Source organism: Halictus rubicundus, chromosome 11 (genome assembly GCF_050948215.1).
Source record: "Halictus rubicundus isolate RS-2024b chromosome 11, iyHalRubi1_principal, whole genome shotgun sequence".
In the NCBI taxonomy this organism is placed as follows: Eukaryota; Metazoa; Arthropoda; class Insecta; order Hymenoptera; family Halictidae; genus Halictus; species Halictus rubicundus.
The window spans coordinates 13,529,672-13,549,759 of record NC_135159.1 but is presented as its reverse complement, the minus strand read 5'-3'; the positions used below and the strand labels follow the sequence as shown (position 1 = coordinate 13,549,759).

General features: G+C 47.1%; 1 protein-coding gene across 1 annotated transcript in view; it reads left to right on the top strand.

Moving 5' to 3' along the window:
• The window catches only part of LOC143359116 (uncharacterized), a 312,532-nt gene that overhangs the window by 207,033 nt on the left and 85,411 nt on the right, over positions 1-20,088 (top strand). The window lies entirely within an intron of this gene.

The following is a 20,088-nucleotide window of genomic DNA, read 5'->3' as shown; positions in this document are numbered from 1 at the left end:
TATGTTGCCCTCTTTATCGTGTATGCGCCGGTGCGCGCCGCTCGTAAAGAGTATCGACTATTCTAGTAATTTATGTTGCGCGGCCTGTATGCACATACATGCATACGCGAACAAACACACCGGCGGCCACTCTGTTTACCGTGGTTCGCGCGACCGGCGAATAGAAACCGGAAACACCGCCGGGATTATCGATTAGACAGTAGTAAATATGAGCGACGTGGGGCCCGACCCAGCCGGAGACAATTGAATGATTGTCCTGCGCTGAGAATCGGCAAAAGGACACCGACCGGAATTCTATACGCTGCCGGTTCAGCTAGGACAAGTAAATATTTGACTGCGTGTTTCTGTCTCGAAAGCGGGGCCACTGCCTTTTGCAGTCGACTAGTATCTGTATGAGCTAGCTTAGAATTTTTTAAAAATATTTTTGCCACTGATTATTTACCCCGTAGAAATATTTAAAAGACCCTCTTGATAGCCTGTCTATTCCGATTGTTTAGAAAATTAAACTTGAGTTAATATCAAGCCACTATACTGGTCCAATAAGAAGTACTTAAACTAAGTCCTTTTTTAACATACCCCAGAATTTAATATTCCAGAAGAGTACGAAACAATTGAGTCGAGATTGTGTTGGTACAATTTTATTTTCACGATGAATGACTGAATTGTTTTGGGAACGATGCGCAAGCTGCTAGAGCAGTATGGTCGTGTCCGGGTGAATGCTCTCCGTCAGGAATCGATTAGGCAGTGGGGCAAGAATTAGTTCGAAGTTGGAGTAATTTAAAGATCAACGAAACTGTCGGGAGTACGCACGGGGAATTAATTACAGACACTTTCGAAGGGAAAAATCGCTAAGACGACCAGAAGCGGTAACACCTTCGACAAGTTCCCCGGGAACTGCATCTAATCCTCTGCAGCTGCACGCACGCAACTCCTCTCTCGTACTTTATCGCAGCACGGAATCAGATAATTTCGCAACTGTTTCCAGCGCACACACGCGAAGCTGTTCGGCGAAGTACTCTCTGTTTGAAAATCAATCGACTCTTATTACCTGTTACCGATCAACAACAGCGTTCCCTTCATATGAACCGGAATCAATCCTTTGATCTTAAAAAGTTAATATGATTACCTTAAACATTTAATGAGGGAGGTGTAGTTGATTATAATTTAGGCAGATAAATTCAGGTCTAAGTCTCTAGCACGGCCTGCAATGTGCCTAAGGCATTTATAAGTCTGGGGTAGATTAGATTTTATGTCTAAGTTAGGTGTATGCCTGAGTCAGACTCGTGCCAGACCTGAGTTAGGCATGCCCAAGCCAGGTCGATTCAGGCATGAGTTAGGCATGTTCAAGCCAGGTTGATTCCGACATAAGTTAGGTATGCCTGAGTCAGGTCGATTAAGGCATGATCAGGACTTGACGTAAATGAAGCCAGAACTAGATGCTGGAATGAATGATCGTAAAGTGTAAGGCTGAGTCAGTGGGTCATGCCTGAGTCAGAGTCAAGTCAGGCATAATCCCATTTTGGACCAAATTAAATCCATAATAGGTACTGCGGTTAATCATAGCGAAGTGTAGAATCCACAATATGCTTCAGTCAGTCACCCCAGCATGCCTAAGTCAGGCTTGAATCGGGTATGAGTTAGGCATGCTCCAAATTTAGTCTGCATTCAGGTTGTCAATTGTAACAGAGCACAGCGAGCTGAGGAGGGTATATTAAAGGACTCAAATTTGGAATAACTCATTGTAAGTATTAGGCATGCGTCAGGCATGATCTTCAAGGCTATCACAGACCAGTCTTATATCCACTTCCTATCAAATCAAACCTAGATCATGGTAGATCCCCACCAGATCCGAGTCGCGCTAAGTCCGTCTAATCTCCACATCCTTTCCACTCTTTGCTTTTCCAGTTTCACCGGTCTGAATCATTCAATCTCGCTATTAATCTTCTGGCCAAGTGCCCAAACGCTCGGGAATCCTTCTACGTAGGTAGCAAAGGAAAGGAAACGAACCCGACGGACACTACATATCGATTCGAAAAAAAAGAGAAACGGCACGACGATCACGATCTTCTGTTTTATCTCAAACAGAGCACGGGGCGCCGTGGTGTGTACCCTGCAGGCCGGTCTCAGCTCCGATAACCGAACGTTCAAACACCGAGAACGTGATTTTCCGACATAATACGTCCCGTCCGCTCTCTTGGCAATCCATCCGCAACTTTCATTAAGCCGAACGTATTAGCGCCTCGCCACGGGGCACGGCCGTGGTTATAAATAACAATAAGGGCCCACGCGGACGGCAAACATCGTAAAACCTTTCGTAAACATCGCAAAGGGTGGGTGCGGGGGTAGGGATGAGAGTGGGTGGTTGGAAGGATGGGAGAACAGAACCCGTCGAGGACGCGGCAAAGCCCTGGACCTACGAGAGAAAGGCGAGTCTGGGGACCGAGAGAGAGCGAGAGAGAGAGAGAGAGGGGGCATAGGGAGGAGAGAGAATATCGCTGCGTGGGTGGAATATATACCCGAGGATGGCGAGAAAAGCCGTGAACACGGTGAAATACGAATTGGGAAGCGTGCTCCGTCGCGACTCGTCGGCATATTCCGATTTAGGGGACTCCGTCGGAGCCCTCCGCGATCAAATATACTCCGACAGGGGTGCGAATGTATCGATGCTCCGGCTACCGGGTTTCGCAGTCTGCAAACCTGGTTAATGGCACGAAACTGGACGTCAATAAACAACGCTTGATGCCGGTGTACGTGCGAGCACCCGGGAGACCGGCCAAGAAGAGAAGCAATAGTTTTAAGTCCATTCGAGGACAGTCTCGATCGAACCCTTTAGCAGGCGATTGACAAATGCTGGCCTGTTCGTTTCCGTCCCACTAAAACTTCCCTGAAGAATCTAGTTTCGACATCTTTGTGGATCTAACTTGGATTCCCTATGTGGATTTACATTTTTTTTTTTTTTTTTGAGACAAAACTTGGACTCTCTTTTGGACCTAACCCGGGCCTAGTTCGTTTGGTGGATCTCCCTTGGACCCATCTGTGGATTTAGTTTGGAACCTATTGTGCAGCTTGGATCTCTTGTATGGGTCTAGGATGGATCCTTCTGTGGATCTGATATTCATCTCCTTGTGGACCTAGCTTGCACCCTGAACTTAACTCCGATCTAGCTTGGACTCCTGTATGGATCCAGGATGGACCTCCTTGTAAAGTTAGCTTGGATCCTTGGACCCTTTTGTGGACCTACCTTTGGAACCAGTCCAGTTCTAGCATGGACTCCTGTATGGATCTAGGATGGGGACACCCTTGTAAACTTAGCTTGCAACTTGGGCCCTTTTGTGGACCTAGCTTGGACCTTACCCATCCCTGACTTGGACTCCTTTGTGGATATACATTGGACCTTTTTGCGGACCTAGCTTGGGCCTTCCTTTGGAACTAGTCCAGCCCTGGCTTGGACTTCTATATGGATCTAGGATGGGGACACCCTTGTAAACTTAGCTTGCAACTTGGGCCCTTTTGTGGACCTAGCTTGGACCTTACCCATCCCTGACTTGGACTCCTTTGTGGATATACATTGGACCTTTTTGCGGACCTAGCTTGGGCCTTCCTTTGGACCTAGTCCAGCCTGGCTTGGACTTCTATATGGATCTAGGATGGGGACACCCTTGTAAACTTAGCTTGCAACTTGGGCCCTTTTGTGGACCTAGCTTGGACCTTACCCATCCCTGACTTGGACTCCTTTGTGGATATACATTGGACCTTTTTGCGGACCTAGCTTGGGCCTTCCTTTGGAACTAGTCCAGCCCTAGCTTGGAGTCCTGTATGAATTTAGAACTGGCGCTTTTGCAGATATATTTTGGACCCCCCGTGTACCTAACTTGGACACTGCTATAGGCCTAACTTGGACACTGTTTCCCTAGCATGTACCGTGTTCTAGGCCTAGCTTGAGCACTGTTCTGCGCTTAACTTGGACCCGGTTCAAGACCAGACTTGACCACATTCTGGATCTATCCCGATCCTCTTCTATCCTCCACACAGCCAAGGCAATAAAACCCGTCGAATATAAGGCGAGGAATGTGTCAAACTCGAATAAATCCCAGAGAATCTCCTCGAACCTATCTCGACCGAGCCTCGGTCCGTTTGAGGTGTTCATAAGCGGCTGTCCATTGGAAAAATTCACCGGGGTATTCGGAATGCTCGGTTTCCCCGGGTGGTCGAACGAAAGCGCAATGCGATATTACTATCGCCTAACCGCCAAGGCACGCGTTCTCGCGTACCCGGTCCGACGAAGATTCGCGTGGAATTCGCCGGAAATCTCGGTTCGAAGCATCACACGAGGCGCGTATAATTCACGTTTCAACGCACAATTCGAGAAACCGGCGCGGCGGGTGCTCGCGGGGGAAGTGGGACGAGGAGAAGCAACACGAGCAGGAGTAGCAAGCAGTAGCGGAGGAGGAGGAGGAGGAGGAGGCATTTGAATACGCCGGCAGGATTCTCTGGCCGCGTTAGTCGGTGAATCCGTGAAATATACAGTTATGGGGGTAGGGGTGCATTATAAACTCGAGGGTGCGTGGGTGTCGGGATACGCCGAGAGCAGAGGAACCCTATCTCTCTCTCTCTCCTTCTCTCTCTCTCTCTCTCATCCGTCCTTTCCCTTTCCGAATTTCTCTCCCACGCCTTTACCTGGAACTTTATAACGACCGCCGCCAGTGTAACTCAAACTCCGCGAGCACCGGGGATTCTTTGCCGATAAATCTGACGGATCGGAGACGCCGGGTTAATTATAAACTCCGGGGCTAGATACCGGGGGAACTTTCTTTCGCGGACAATTTCCGCGGGCGTTCCTCCGCTTCCCCCGGGTACTTTGTTGTTTAATTAATTCGGGATTAGCGTTGATTTGATGCGTCTATCCGGGCCCTCGACCCTCTGTCTCCACGTCCCCCTGCGTCCCCCACCATGGATTTTTGCCGGCATCGATCGAATCGACGCGGATCATTCTGCTCCTAAAGCGACTGATAATCACTGTTATTTCACCCGCGTCGCACTGCGCGCATTTTAATCAAAGCTCCTCGAAGGGTCGCTTTATAATAATCGAACGAAATTTCGTTTTCTGCCCTTGCGCTGCTATTATATCGTTTTAATTAGCTCGCATTATGTTAATGACGGATAGCACACACTTTTAATGGACCACCCAGCTAGCTGCCGCGAAATAAATACAGGTCCGAGAGCACTCATTTTGCAGGCTTTAATGTTAATACTTAAATTGAAAAAAATACACTCACCGTGTGTGTTCTATTAAAGGGAATTGATGTTTCCGACCCTTTGCTGCGGATTCTCCATTATTCGGTGAAACCGTTTCGACGAATGGATCCAGTTAGCCGAGTCCCTTTTTCCCTTGCACCCTTTAGCGACCGGAAACACCGGCGACGCGGCGGCCAATTTGCACAGATCATTAATTTCAACTTTCCCCGGGTTCGTTTCGGCCGAGACTCCATCGACGTGTAAAGTATTAATTTCGGATCGGGCAACTTCGGACCACCCCCGGTGACCCAGAAAATTGAAATTCTGATAACGCGTGCTCGATCGGGCTAAGTGATCTCACCGGTTTGATGGTTTGTAAAAATCGGCTCCTCCCTTTTTGCAATTTCTTGCAGCTCAGCGTCCTAATACGTTCCCACGGCGCTTCTGCCGAATTTAGACACGTCTCCCCAAAACGCTGTCACCAACACCGCTGTAACTTTGAAGATAATAATTATTGTTGCTTAAAAAAAAATTGTGCACATTCTTCTAATGTTTATTGGTCAACGTACCAACTTTGAATCGAAAATACCTGATACTTTTCTTTCTAAAAAATCCCAAAGATTGCTTTGGAATCTCATCGTTGGGTAACGCAGCTGTCACTAATACTACTGTAACTTTGAAGATAATTCTTATTGTTGCTAAAAAAAAATTTGGGCATATTCCTCGAATATTGGTTGACAAACGTGCCAAGTTTGGTTTTCTAATCTCTGACACTTTTCATTAAAAAAATTCTCGAAGATTATGTTAACCGTGTTCTAGGAGGGTCGACTGTAGGAAAGAAAATTTTGGTTTTGGAAAGTGAGAGATCTATGATGATCACTTCCTTCCGACAGACGGTAAAACCACGGGGCCATGTACGAGACGGAATTACGTAATTTCCTGCGATGGCGTGGCAACTATGAAGCTCGGAGGCAACATTGTAGCCGAACGGTAATCGCATTGGTCGTTAATTCGTCGACGGTTTTGGAAATTCCGCTGTCCCCCGTTTCGACGTGAACGGTTGCGATACGAATCACAATGGATCCTATCAAAGGGAATTATCAAAGCGGTGGAACACGCCGCGTGGTCGGCAAGGCGAAATTAATTCCCCCGGCTCGCCTTTATTTACAGAAAGAGGAAGATCATTGGCTGCGCTTCCAATTTGTTATTGGTCTCGCGGGTGCTATAACAACACTACCGAATCATTTCGGCTCTGAGCTAGGTGTGCGATACTATTTCTCTATCACTGCACGGCGCAGAATTACTGCTATCAAGAAACAAACACATCTAAACGGTAACTAGGCTGGGTATCTTTATGATTGAGTCAGTTGAGGACACTTACGCCGAGTTTCTGCTTTGCAGAATTGAAACTGAGCGAAATCGGAAGTAGAACGCCCACTTTTCGGTCCGTATCTCAGTGCAAAAAGATTCTACGGAAATGTGTCTTTAAGGTGTTAAAAGCGGAGACTTCAAGCTTTAAAATGCGCCCAGAGCCATCTGTCTGCGACTTTTTTTAACGCAGTTACAATAGTTTAAATATCGAGAAAGTTTCATCCAGGGTGCAGTGACCCCACGAGTGAAGTATTCCAGCACTAGGGGCACACTTTTCACTCAAAGTAACATAAAATGGCAACGAAAAATCGTAGGACCATGTTTTTGGTCTCGTTGGAAAGCGAAATCATCAATCTGTATATATACTGTGGTCCAAGTCGCGAGAAAAATTTTTTGAGACGGGTAACCATGTTTGAATTGAAAAAATTCCCCAAAAATAACTATGTTCACACTTTCGTCCAAATCTTGAGGTAAAAAAATGCTACAAACGTGTACGTTGCGGGGCTCGGAAGCGGAGATTTCACCGATTAAAACAAGCGTAAGTAGACTACGCTGCGATCTTTTTTCACAAAGTTGCAATACTTTAAACATCGACCATCGCTCAAGACCGACTTATCCTTGAGTTATTCCACTGTCAGCGGCACACTTTTCATTCAAAGTGGCATAAAATGGCAACAAAAAATCGTAGATCAATTTTTTTGGTCTCGTTGGAAAACGAAAGCTTCATTCTTCAAATCTCATGTGATTTCACTCGCGAGAAAAATTTTTCGGACTCCTCAGAGGTATCCGAATTTGGAAAATTCTCAATGAATGACCATTTTTACAGTTTCGTCCATATCGTAGGGTGTTGTGGCCCAAATCAATGCAAAGGCCACATGAATCCAAGCTGAGCCTCATTCATACCCCAAAGGAGGCCTGCGTCGCATCCAGTTAGACCCGTGTCTATCTCGAGCTTATGGTCTATCTCGGATCTAACCGAGACCTAATTCAGATCTAGTGGGCCACACACCGAGCCTCGGTTTCACGTCACGACTCAGCTGTATCCTCATTTCCCGGTAGCCTTCGGAAGCGGCTCCCATTAGAGAGCCCAATTAATCTCATTAAAATGCACGGGAATCGGATTCGCGAGTGGCCGTCGATCGGTTACGGGTTGAGCACATCTGCGTCGGCGGTGGAGGGTGGTTTGTAGGATCGGAGGGGTGGGGGTATCATCGAATCCTGAAATATTAAAATGTAGTGACGGGGTGCGTACAATGTTACCCCTGCTAGATATCCAGAGGGGTGGAAACGACGGTGGCGGAAATACAGCAGATATTGAAAATGCCCCACCCTCCTTCTTTACAATTCACCGTATCTTTTCGGGGATGGGGTTAGGCTACCGATAGGAGGAACAGTTATGGAGGAGGACGGAAAAAAACATTTCGGCCGCACAATATGGCAGACGATGAAACGAAAATCGCCTAGAGCCTTATTAATACCCACGGACTCGGCACGCACGTTGAGGGGGTGGTTTCAGGGTGGTTCGCAGTGGTTAGGGGTCCCTTTAGACAGAGCCGCGGCACAATCGGCAGAGAGAAGGGAAAATAATGAACCATTCTCATTTTTCGCCGACCGACTGACCATGTTATTTGATTGGAGTTTAATAAACTTTCCCATATTGATATTAAATGACGGATTTAATGAACCGGCCGCGTGCTCGCGTCGTGTTCTCCCACCGGCTCAAATATTATTTGTCAAAGGACGGCGTTCTGGTTTTCTACGCGGAACGCATTTTAATTAATAGCGGAACGCGCGGCTGTTTTGCGAGCCGGACCCGTCTGTCTGCGCAGAAATTTGCCAAATTTGTTGCGCTATTTGTTTGTGATGGCCTGCTAATTGCTCGGGTTTCATTCTGATCCTTTTATGCGACCGTCGCACGTCGGAGTGGCGGCGCGGCAGCTCCGATCGGCGCCGCGCCGGAATTCGTTTTAATTTTTCAGCACTTCGGCCACGGTTACACGGACACTTCGCGCTACGCCGTTGTTTTCTGGATTCCTATTTGCGCTGATTCGATTCTCATGGAAATTCGAAGCGACCGAGGGTTAATTGAAAAATGTTTTTACTTTTCACGAAAGTTTTGCAATCTGACCGAGGCACACCCGGTTTCGACAGGTGTTGCACCGGTGGTAATCCACTGGGCTGTAGAATAGAATATTTTAACACGGGCAAAGTGGAAGGGGAAAATTTGTCTGAACCTGGCTGTCCGTTTCTACTTGCTGGTAATGGGGGACGTTTCCACTCGATTATCTCGGAAACGAAGCGTTGCGCAGAAAAAGTTATTCTACATTTTCGATCCGTTGTTCAACGTAGAATTACCCCACGCTGCGTTATACAGCTAGCTCTAGTCCAATCTGTATTATTCTTGACGAAGTTCGCTTTTAGTTCGTCATTGGGTTAGTCGTGGTTTCACGTCGACGGGACATTTTTCACTTATAGTACCATAAAACCGGGGGAAAAAATCGTAGATCAATGGTCCCGGTCTCGTTCGAAAGCCAAGACATCATTCTTCAAATTCACACGAGTTTTATTCCGGAAAAAAATTTTTTGATCCTTCCACAGACATTTGAATCAGCACAATTTCCGAAAAACGACTATATTCACTTTTCTGTCCGTATCTGTGGTTAAAAAAATTACACAAAATGTACCGTAAAGGGTTCGAAAGCGGAGACTTCAAGCTTTAAAATGAGCTAAGAAACATCGTCCTACGATTATATTTCACGAAGTTGCAATAATTTAAATATAGACCACCACTCGAGATCAGCTGTACATATTTCAGCGATGCACTTTCAAACGGCATAAAATGGTAACACAAAGTCGTAGATCCACTTTTTTAGTCTCCCTGGGTAGATAAAGCTTTGCTCCTCAAACTAGTGCTAGTATAATTCACGAAAAAAATTTATTAAGCCCTGCACAGGGATTCGAGTTCGTGAACTTTTCAAGAGACACTTCAGTTTGTTTCGACGAAAGTACAAACCTGTAAGTTTGCAGACCAGACCGAAGGGATTCTACACGATCGAGTGACAAAAAATGCCCTAAATCGATTACCGCAACCGCGTCGATTCAACGCGAGCCGGCGCGCATGAAGGGCTCGGACCGAGTTCGAACATTGTCACGAGCATCTCCGCGGAGTGATTGGCACCGTACATCTTTGATACGTCTCGTCGCTGATCGGATTCCGCGATGGCCCCTAATTCCTATATATCTGTATCCGACGCTGTCACTCATATTATACCCCGGTCTCCCCGTTCCTCGGGATTCGCGTGCTCCAATATTGGCACTGCCTGCGCGCGGGATCCGCGTTACGAGAACTCCCGATTAGCTAATGATCTAGCTCGCCATTCATCATTCTCCCAAGCATTTCGAGATTCCAAGGGACTTTTTGCTCCGCGGATAAAGCGCCCTTCTCTCCCTTTTCATTCTACAGCCGAGTAGAACGCGGGTCTTTGTGCCACCGAGATGGAACACTCGGTGATGCACCGTACGATGCTGCGGTTTTATCTCGAGACATCTCTGGCTCCGCTGGAAAGAAAAAAAAAAACAGAAAAAGAAAGAAATCATTTTTGCACCTCATTCTGTATTCTTTTGAAAATATTCTTTCTGTACGGCGTAAGAAGATTAATGCGTAAACGACATTACGAATGCGGCTGGAAATATTAATGAAGGGCCTGAGTGGACTGATTACGGACTAGGGAACTATTTAATTTACGAAATGATTATTATTAATGTTGAAGAGGAACGACGGAGGCTGGTGACATTGGCTGGAATTGAGGATTATCATTTCCGACAAAGGGAGGAAGGGCTGATCGCGGAAGCTGTTCGGCGCGTGTTTATAATCTGTTCGCCGGTTTCATTTGCTCGGCGGGAGGGGGTGAGAAGAAGCGGCCGTGAACCGAGCGTTCCTATAAAACGCGTCTCGCGAAGGAATACAAATTTCACCGCAACCGGGACCGATCGATTCGTCAAAACGAGTACCCGGTGCAAGTCTGCAACGCGTCTCCGGGCTCTCCTCGGGAGAAACCATTTTCCGCTCGCGGAGATCCCGTCCGAATCGCGAGTGCATGCTCGCCGCATTATAAATTGAGATAGAGAAACGTATACACGTGAATAACCAATGCTGAAAGCTGTTGCGAGAGAGGGTGGATTCGAAGCTCTCGAAAGCGATTGTGCAACTTTTTCTTCGCTCTCTCCCCCGTCTCCTCTTCCACCCTGCCACCCTCTCTCGTCCTGTACACCCCACTCTCTCTCTCTCCCTCTCTCCATCTTTTCTACCTCGCATCCTCTTCCGCGCGGCTCGCTTTCTTCCCGATCTACTCCCGGCTACCGATCCGATTCGTTTCGTCGGAAATTAAATACACAAGCGAAACCACCTACCCGATTCTGCTAGTCACTCGTACGTACAGCCCGGAAACCACACCCACCTACTTGTTGAGGAAGAGTTAAGGTGGAAACACTTATCTCGTGTTGCTTGTTACCAGCGAAGAATTTAACGCCGACGCGAGAATAAATTCCACTTCGGCCACCAGACGCGAGATAATGTTCGCCGAATGATCGCTGCAATTAAACAGCTCGCTCGTGCACGCCGCTCCGCGAAATTAAAGTATCCCTCAATTCAACGGGTTGTCGATTTTTGTAACGTTGCAACTTCCGGGGAAAAAATCACAGGGCAATCTATCTCGGCTCTTTTTCAAGTGTGGAATCTCCGCTTTCGAACTGCGGAAGGTACGTTTTTGTAGAATATTTTTACCCCCAGATATGGACGAAGAAGCAAAAATGGCCTTTTTTGGCAATTTTTCGAACTAAAGCATCCCTGCAAGTCTGGAAAAATTTTTTTCCCGTTTCAAACTACAGGGGATCCAAAGATTGAAGTTTTAGCTTGCCAACGGGACCAAAAATATTGATCTACGATTTTTTGTTGCCATTTTATGCCATTTCCAATGAATGGTGTGCCGCCGACACCAGAATAACCCAAGAATGTGTGCATTTTGAGTGATTCTCGATATTCAAACTATTGCAACTTTGTGAAAAAATATCGTAGGGTGTTCTATCTCGACTCATTTTAAAGTGTGAAATCTCCGCTTTCGAACTGCGGAAGGTACATTTTTCTAGAATATTTTTACCCCCAAATATGGATGAAGAAGCAAAAATAGCCTTTTTTTGGCAATTTTTCGAACTCAAGCATCCCTACAAGTCTGGAAAAATTTTTTTCCCATTTGAAACCACAGGGGATCCAGAGATTCAAATTTTAGCTCCCCAACGAGACCGGAAAAATTGACCTACTATTTTTTTTTTGCAATTCTACGCAACTTTGAGTGGAAACTGTGCCCCCCAGTGTTAGGGGATGAAAATTTGTCGACATTTAAACCATTGTAGCTTCGTAACAAAAAGTCGCAGATAGATGATTCTTAGCGCATTTTAAAGGTTGAAGTCTCCGCTTTCGAATCGTCTAAGGTGCTTTTCCGTAGGATTGATTTACCCTGAGGTACCGACGAAAACGTGAAAATTGTCGTTTCTTGCAAATTTCTGGTATTCAAACGTTCCCACAATATTAAAAAAATTTTTTTCGGGGATCAGACTACCTCGATTTTGAACACAAAAGTGTCCGCTTTCGAACGAGAGTAAAAACATTGACCTACGATTTTCTGTTGCCGTTTTACGGCAGTTTGAATGAAAAATGTCCCAATCCGGTCCTTCAATTTCACGGCAGCAACGGTCGTCATCCTAAATGATATCTCTCTCGCACATCGTTAGAGGATACTCAGCGAGTGGTACGAAGACGTCGACGATCTGGTCCATTCATCAGCGGTTGGCAAACGGCGCGTGGAAGAAGAAGCAGCAGCACTCGCGGGACATCGCGTATACATCGCGAGGCCACGATCCGAATCTCATACGACACATTTGCCGAGGCACGTATCAGGCCGGGGGCCGACCCAACCTTGTTGACTTCCACTCGCGTCCATGCAACCCCTGTGACTGTAATATTACCTGATCCCGGTGCCCGGTTACGGTACCTACCGGTGTAATATTCATTTCCTCCAGTAAAAGCCCTTTCAACGGCTCTTTCGGGCTCGGATATCGGAAAAACGAGGCATTTCCGTTGGTAAATGTCACGGAGATAGGCGGACGGCCAGTGACCACATATTACCAATCAATTTGCCTCTGTCGATACTGGGAGACGCGACAGAGAGCGAGAGGGAGCATGAAATCGACTGTGAGCCGGCTAGGAAAGGGGTTGACAGAGACGCGGACGTAGGCGTGGCTAGGTGTGCGTATGGAAAAGTGGCCGCTCCATCATATTTAACTCGGATAGCCAATCATCCTTGTCACTGTTCGGGTGATAGATTATTTTAATCAAGTTACCACCACCACCCCCCACCCCCTGCCCACCTCTCAAACCAAATCATTCTCGGCAAGGATAGACGGCGGAGGAGACGCCACGGGAACGTGTAAGGCGCAGGGTATACATAAAAATCAAATTAACCGTCGCCGGGGACGGAGAAAGGGAGTGGGGGGGGGGGCTAGGCTAAATGGAGCCTTAACCAGGAAACCATCGGTGCGTGGTCCGAGCTTTTTCAATAATTCCCCGGGCTAAGTGGAAATTGGTAATTTCGCTCTTCGATAATCCATTTTTTAATGGCTCTGACGAGCGATTGATTCGTCTGGCGGCCGAAATCTTCCCGGGGCCGGCTTTGTTGCTCCTCGCACAGGCCGACGGGAACGTGATTTACGGGGAGCTGCGGACTTGACGTGTTTTAATATTCGACAGGATGAAGGGTAGATTGAAAAAGTTCGGAAAATCGACTGGTCCGCCGCGCCGCGCCGAGCCGCGCCGAGCCGAGCCGGCGATACCCGCCGCTATCCGTTAGGCGAAAGTCGGATCTGCGATGCCCGAATCCTCTGCACGTTTATACTCCGCCATTCCGCTGTGCCTAAATCTCGTCTGGATTTGAGTACTCTAATCTTGAACTGGGTATATCAGTTCTGTTGCTTCGTGACAGTCTGTTGCTGATCGAGTTCGAACTCGTGTAACTTGGTGTCGAAAAATCGTACGGCGTTGCTCCTTGGCTCATTTTGAAGGATGAAGTCTCTAGTTTTGCTCTCTACATCACTATTTTTTTACAATGCTTTTACCCCAAGGTGCGGATCAAAGAATAAAATTTTCGTTTATCTGGCCATGTTTCGAATTCAAACGTCTGCACGGAGGTTAAAAAATTTTTTTCGGAAATTAAACTACCACAGATTTGATGAACAGAGTTTTGGCTTTCCAGTGAATTCAAAAAAATTGCCCTACGATTATTCGTTCGCATTCTATGCCACTTTTAGTGACAAGTTAAAACGCTAATGTTAAAACACTTGATTAGTGAGAATTTGTCGATATTTGAACTATTCTAGCATTGCTAAAAAAAATCATAGAGGGATGTTTCCAGGCTCATTTTAAAGGTTGAGATCACCGCTTTCTAACCCGCGAGGGTGTTTTTTGGTAGAAATTTTTTACTCCAAGATACCAAGTAAAAATTGAGAAATGGTCATTTTCTGAAAATTTTTCAAATTGGAACGTCTCCACGATATAAAAAAAAAATTTTTATGTAAGATGCTATCGTAGAGTTGTAAGGACCTTGTGCAGCTTAGCATTATTCAGAAAGGACAATGTCAGCTCTGGAAATCTGAGATAGACATTGTCAGGACCTGACCTGAACTGGATGGTCGAAGGTGGCATCATCTTCGAGGAGCTGTCTCTCCCTATATCTTCCTCCTTTGGTTCGCGCCCCGTAGCAAGGTCACCCTAATCCGCTTTTATTTTCTCGGAATGGTCTCCCTGCGGCGCGATCTCTCCAGCCAGGCTCGCGACACGTGCAAGACCATTAATGTTTGCTCGGCAGTTTTTAGAAAACACGTCCCCTCGTCTGGGTCTGGATACACACCGTCTCCGTTCTGTAATTGCTGATCCCCGAGGTCTCGTAAAATTGTAGGCAAGCCGTGTGATTCATTCAGCCTCACGTTCACCGATAGAGGGGATGCTCGGAACCACTGGCTGAGGTAGACCCCGAAAGATATTGGGACGAAGTCAGTAATTTTCGGCACGTGATATGGTCATTCGTTCCCGGAAATTGGAGCCGTTAATGGACGGAGGGGGTGACAGCTGTTTCATTCGCCAGCCCGGATGTAATTGCCCGGTAATCATTTATTTATGGCCTATTGATTTTTTGTTTGCCCGGCCCGGCCCCGCAGGCATGAATGCATTAACCGGGAAGGCTACTTTGCAGAAACATTCGCTCTAGCATTGATCAATTACGCAGGCCACTTCAATTGGAACAATAGGGCTCGAACTGAATGCGTTTTACCTGTGGGAAATCGGTCTATTGTCTGCGGTCCCATTAATTGGGATTTTTACTAACGTGAACCCAATGCAGAACCAGCTCGATCCTGGCAGAACGTTGCTCGCGCCTAACCTGAACTTGGGTTGCGCTAAACTCGAGCCTAATCTACGCTCGGTGTACCGGCGGAAGCTTTTACTGATTTAGGTCTAACGCAGACCTAACAAACGCGGTTCCAACAAATGTTAATGGGTGTTCAAGATGCTCAGGAACTTGGGATGTTACGTTCTAAGACGATTAAGTCGCGATTCCAGTGGGAAGGATCTGAAAAATTGATTTTCCACGTTTACTTGTAGTGAGTTTTTTAATCATTTCTATATGAAATGTTTACTAACGTGTTTGTCACATTTTTCGGATGAAAACGAGTCCAAACACGACACAAGTTGGATCGCATTTACTTGTGTAAATCGCGACTCAAAAAAACCTTAATTATCCAAACTATTAGTGGGGATCGTGAAGGTTCTGGTCAACATGATCCAAATGGTGCCGTGTTTGGGCTCATTTTAATCAGGAAAACGTCACGAACATGATGCTAACGATTTTAAATAACTACAAAGCACTCCACTCGAGATATTTTCAATTGTCAAACAAATTGGACGATAGATTTGAAACTTAATTTTTCGGCTATACTGAAAGTCCGTGTTAAGAGATTTCTGTTGTTCTTTCTCTGGACTTTGCGAGCTATTTCACAGTGAAAGCAGTCTGTACTTATTTTTTAGCAGCGTGTCGTATCCGCCTCGAGGGGGAAGGGAAACAATTACGAGCGAGCATCGAACGCAGGTGCATCGCGGGGTCGCGCGAGTGAAAAGTTGTTCCCATTGGCTCGGGTTCTCGGCGGCCACGTACGAGCAACGTTATTAAAACGAAAGGCATTACTTTTCCCTCGGATGGTGGGAGGAATTATCCTTACCTCCGCGGCCCGGCCTGTTCGCGCAGTGTCCTTTTAAGCTACCGCGCCGAAACCGGTGAGAGGTTGACTCGGGGGTGGTTTGGGGAACAGTAATTAATTAGTAATTATATTAGCGGCAGCGGAGGAAAAAGCAAAGCTAGCAGCGCGAAATGGCAGTCCACCCCCGTGCACCGTCGTAACTACCCCACCCCCTTCTCCCGCCCACCCCCCCGGTCCCATAACTTTGCTTTCTGACTTAACTCCAATTTCTGCTAATTATATCGTGGCTACCTTCTTCGCGACCTCTGTCCCCTGCCCTCTTTTCGCCGCGAGGTTCGTGAGCATGTGTGTATGCGCGCGCGCGTGTGTGTGACCAGAATATTGTGCGCTCGAAGGGGGTGGAAACACGGATTACCTCCGTGAGACGATGATTTCCTTTTTTTTTTCTCTCTAATATCGCAGAACCCAAGAACCCAACGCGGTCCGTTTATCTCGGGCCGAAGGAGAAAATAATTAGGGTCGAAGGGAAGAAAGGGGCGTGGCCTAGGAGCCCCGCATTTTCCCGGATTTCCTCGCGGATTAATTCTAACGGACCATTGTTCTTTCATTTGGAAATGAATACCGTTCGCGGCTCGCCCGAGCGGAATGATCGTCCGCCAAAATAAATGAAAAATAATAATCGACGGAAACTGATACGTACTTCAAGATTAAAGTCTTCGCTTTACGACGAACACAAGAAAATTGATCCACGATTTCTTGTTCACGCTTCATCTCACTCTACGTAAACAGCACCCACCCAGTTACCAGATCTTGAGCGATGCTTCATATTCAAACAATTGTAACTGTGCGAAAAAAATCACAGGGCAGTCTATCTAGGCTCATTTTCAAGTATGATACCTCCGCTTTCAATCTGTGCAAGGTACATTTTTATAGAATATTTTTACCCTCAGATATAAAGGAAGAAGCAGAAATGGCCTTTTTTGGCAATTTTTCGAACTCGAGCATCCCTGCAAGTCTGGAAAAATTTTTTTCCCACCTGAAACCACAGGGGGTCCAGAGATTGAAGTTTTAGCTTTCCAACGAGACCAGAAAAAATTACCTACGATTTTTTTGCAATTCTACACAACTTTGTATGGAAAGTGTGTCCCCCAGTGTTTGGGGGATGCAAATTTGTCGATGTTTAAACCACTGTAACTCCGTTAAAAAAATCGTAGGGGGATGATTCTTAGTTCATTATAAATCTTGAAGTCTCCGCTTTCGATACCTCTGAGTTATTTTTGCGTAGTGTTCTGTTACCCTGAGATATGGATGAAAATGCAAAAATAGTCGTTATTTGGAAATTTTCGAACTCGAGCATGCCCACAAGTCTCAAAAAATTTTCTTCGCTATTCAAACCACAGGGGCTCCAGAGATTGAGGTTTCAGCTTTCGAACGACTCAAAAAACATGTCACTACGATTTTCCGTTTCCGTTTTCCGGCACCATGAACGACAAGCGTGCCCCGGTGTGGACGGTCCCCAAGAATAAATGAAAAATAATAAAGTGTCCTCCAGGGGTCTGACCACAGTCGGCCGCTTCTACTGACGAGCTAATTCGGCACTATCTTCCTTCCGCCTCGCAGTCAATGCTCGCGCGACCACGAGTAGAAGTAATCCGTTCCCGCGGCGCATTGAAAGTGAAACGGGGGGAACAGCTCTCCGTAAAGCGGAAAGAAATTTTCAGAACCGCGTCCCGGGGAGATCCAAGGTACGGGGAACGCGCGCTCGATCCCTGGGCCGCGGAGAGATGCTCTCAAGAAAATACATGCCGCGTGGGAGGAGGTGGATAGGGGGAGGCCGCGACGTTATAAAGTAATGACGATAATGGTCGACGGAAACGCGGCACGGTTCGCTGAGCCCGGGAACAACCGTCCTCGGAGGCGAGCAGAAGCTCCTTGTCGACCCGTTTCCGTACTTTTAAACAATTGGAACGAATTTGCGAAAGGGGCTCCGGGGGGGCCCGCCCGGCTACGTCCCTGGACCGGGGCTCTTGTTAAACCATGTTTTCTCTTAGCCGTGCAACCCCGCGACTCCCGGGAAATCCCGAGCGAATATTTCGAATGCCCTCGGCGGCGAGCCGAGACGAGCTTGTAAAAATGGGGAATCTCCTCAGAAAGATCGGATTATCATCCGTGCCGCGGAGAGGGGTGGAACGTCAATTTCACCCCCTCCGAGCTATCCTCCCAGGATTCTACCTTGTACCAGCCAGGATTACGAGGGCGGGACGGTCGCGATTAAGCATTGTTTGTTGGAAGCATTTTGCATTTAATAAATCCGGAGCGTTTCGGAATCCCGGAATCATATCTCCGGCGACGATTTCTTGGCGACGACCACGACGACTACGAACGCTCTGAGATGTGCTCGCTCAGGTACGTAATCCCCAGGTACCTAACCCCCGCACCGTATTTTTGTTTCCGCGATTACTTCTGGGTTATTGCGAGAGAAGCTGCAGACGGGGAATATTATTGCTCTCGGTCCGGCCCGGCCCGACCCGGCCCGACCCGGCCCGTGGAGCCGAGAGCTGAGGTTCGCGTACATTAAGATGATTTGCGGCCGAAACGAAAGGAGGACTCTCAACCCGTGCACCCTAACAGCGAAGAGAGAGAGCCTCGTTTGATGAATGGACGAGCGCGTGCCTCGTTTCCGCACGATTTATAAATGAAGGACGAGAGATTTTTTTTAGGGATGTCGAAGATTGGTGGCTCGGGTGTACCGACGTGTTTAGGGGACTGGGGTTCACTTGGATGTTGACTGTGATTATTTTTGGGTGGACTGTGGGGTCAAAGATTGGTGGGTACAGTGTGGATAACCGTTGGCGTTAAAATAATAATTATTGAATTTTGCAGATATTTATTCTGAAATTTTTTAGGGTGCTCAGGGATGTTTAGTGAAGGTGTGTGACAAATTTCGAGTCGATCGGATCACTGGTTTCAAGTTAAATGTGTTTCTAATTGAAATGTGTGACGTCACTTCTCTGCCCATCACGATCCTTCGGAGGGCCCGCCCTTTCCCGGGTCGAAGGGACGCTCGTAGGTTTAGGGAGCGCTCCTCGAAGAACTTCCGTATCGATTAGCGATTTTTTCGGTTTTTTCGTGGGTTTTGCGAGGTGGGAGAATTCATCATCGGTTCGGATAATCGAGGTTTTACTACGTCGCGATTTACACAGGTAAACGCGATCCAAATTGTGCCGTGTGTGGGCTCATTTTAAACAGAAAAGTGTCTCGAATGTGCTAGTAAGGATTTCGCAGCAAACTACAGTGAATACTCGATATATGTCAACAACACGGGTCTTGCCAGCGACATGCATCGTGCAGGAGACATACTCGAGCCGTGTTATGTTTGCGCTCCTTGGCGTCAGAGGCCTCTCACGAGGTATACCCCGCGGCAGTGGGGATAACTCCGCGACGTTTATCATCCAGGTCTTGGCGACATATATCGAGAAGTCACTGTAATTGCAAATGAAAAAGTTCTGTCAATCGGTGAAATTTCTGGGCGAATCGGAAAATTGGTTTCTAAAATGTTACAACTAGTCGTGGTTATCGACCATTCTCTTAAGGATAATTACCAGGTTTCGAGTACACTTGACGATCGATTTTCTGGATATCGGTACCGTCAATTAAATATCGTAACCAGCACACGAAGGCTTAACCGATCGAAACACAATTCACACAACCAGATCCACGCTCATCCATTCACCGAACCCACACCGATAAACCCGTGCTCTACCACCACGACTCTCTATCGCCCCCCTCCCCCGCACATTCAAGCTCCGTCGCCCAGCATCGCCACTTTAAATCGTTTCGGAGGTATCAGCGCAGCGGCCGTATTATAGTTACAACAACTTATTACCACGGGTCTCCGTTCAAAAAAAAAAAAAAAAAAAAGAAAAAGAGAAAAACAGACGTAAAAGAGTAGTAAACACAAAGAACGCGAAGGGGTGGGGGGTGCGGCATCGATGCGGGCCAGTCACCGTGAACAAAAAACGACGAATAGCAGAGCGGAGAACTGTCGTCGAAACTTTGCGCTCGGCCGACAAAAGAGCCGATCGAGCGGTCTTTACACGGGCCGAGTGACCCGCCAGACCGTTTCCCACCGGTCGCGACGCGCTTTGAATATTCTCCGCCGGACGGATTATATACCGCACT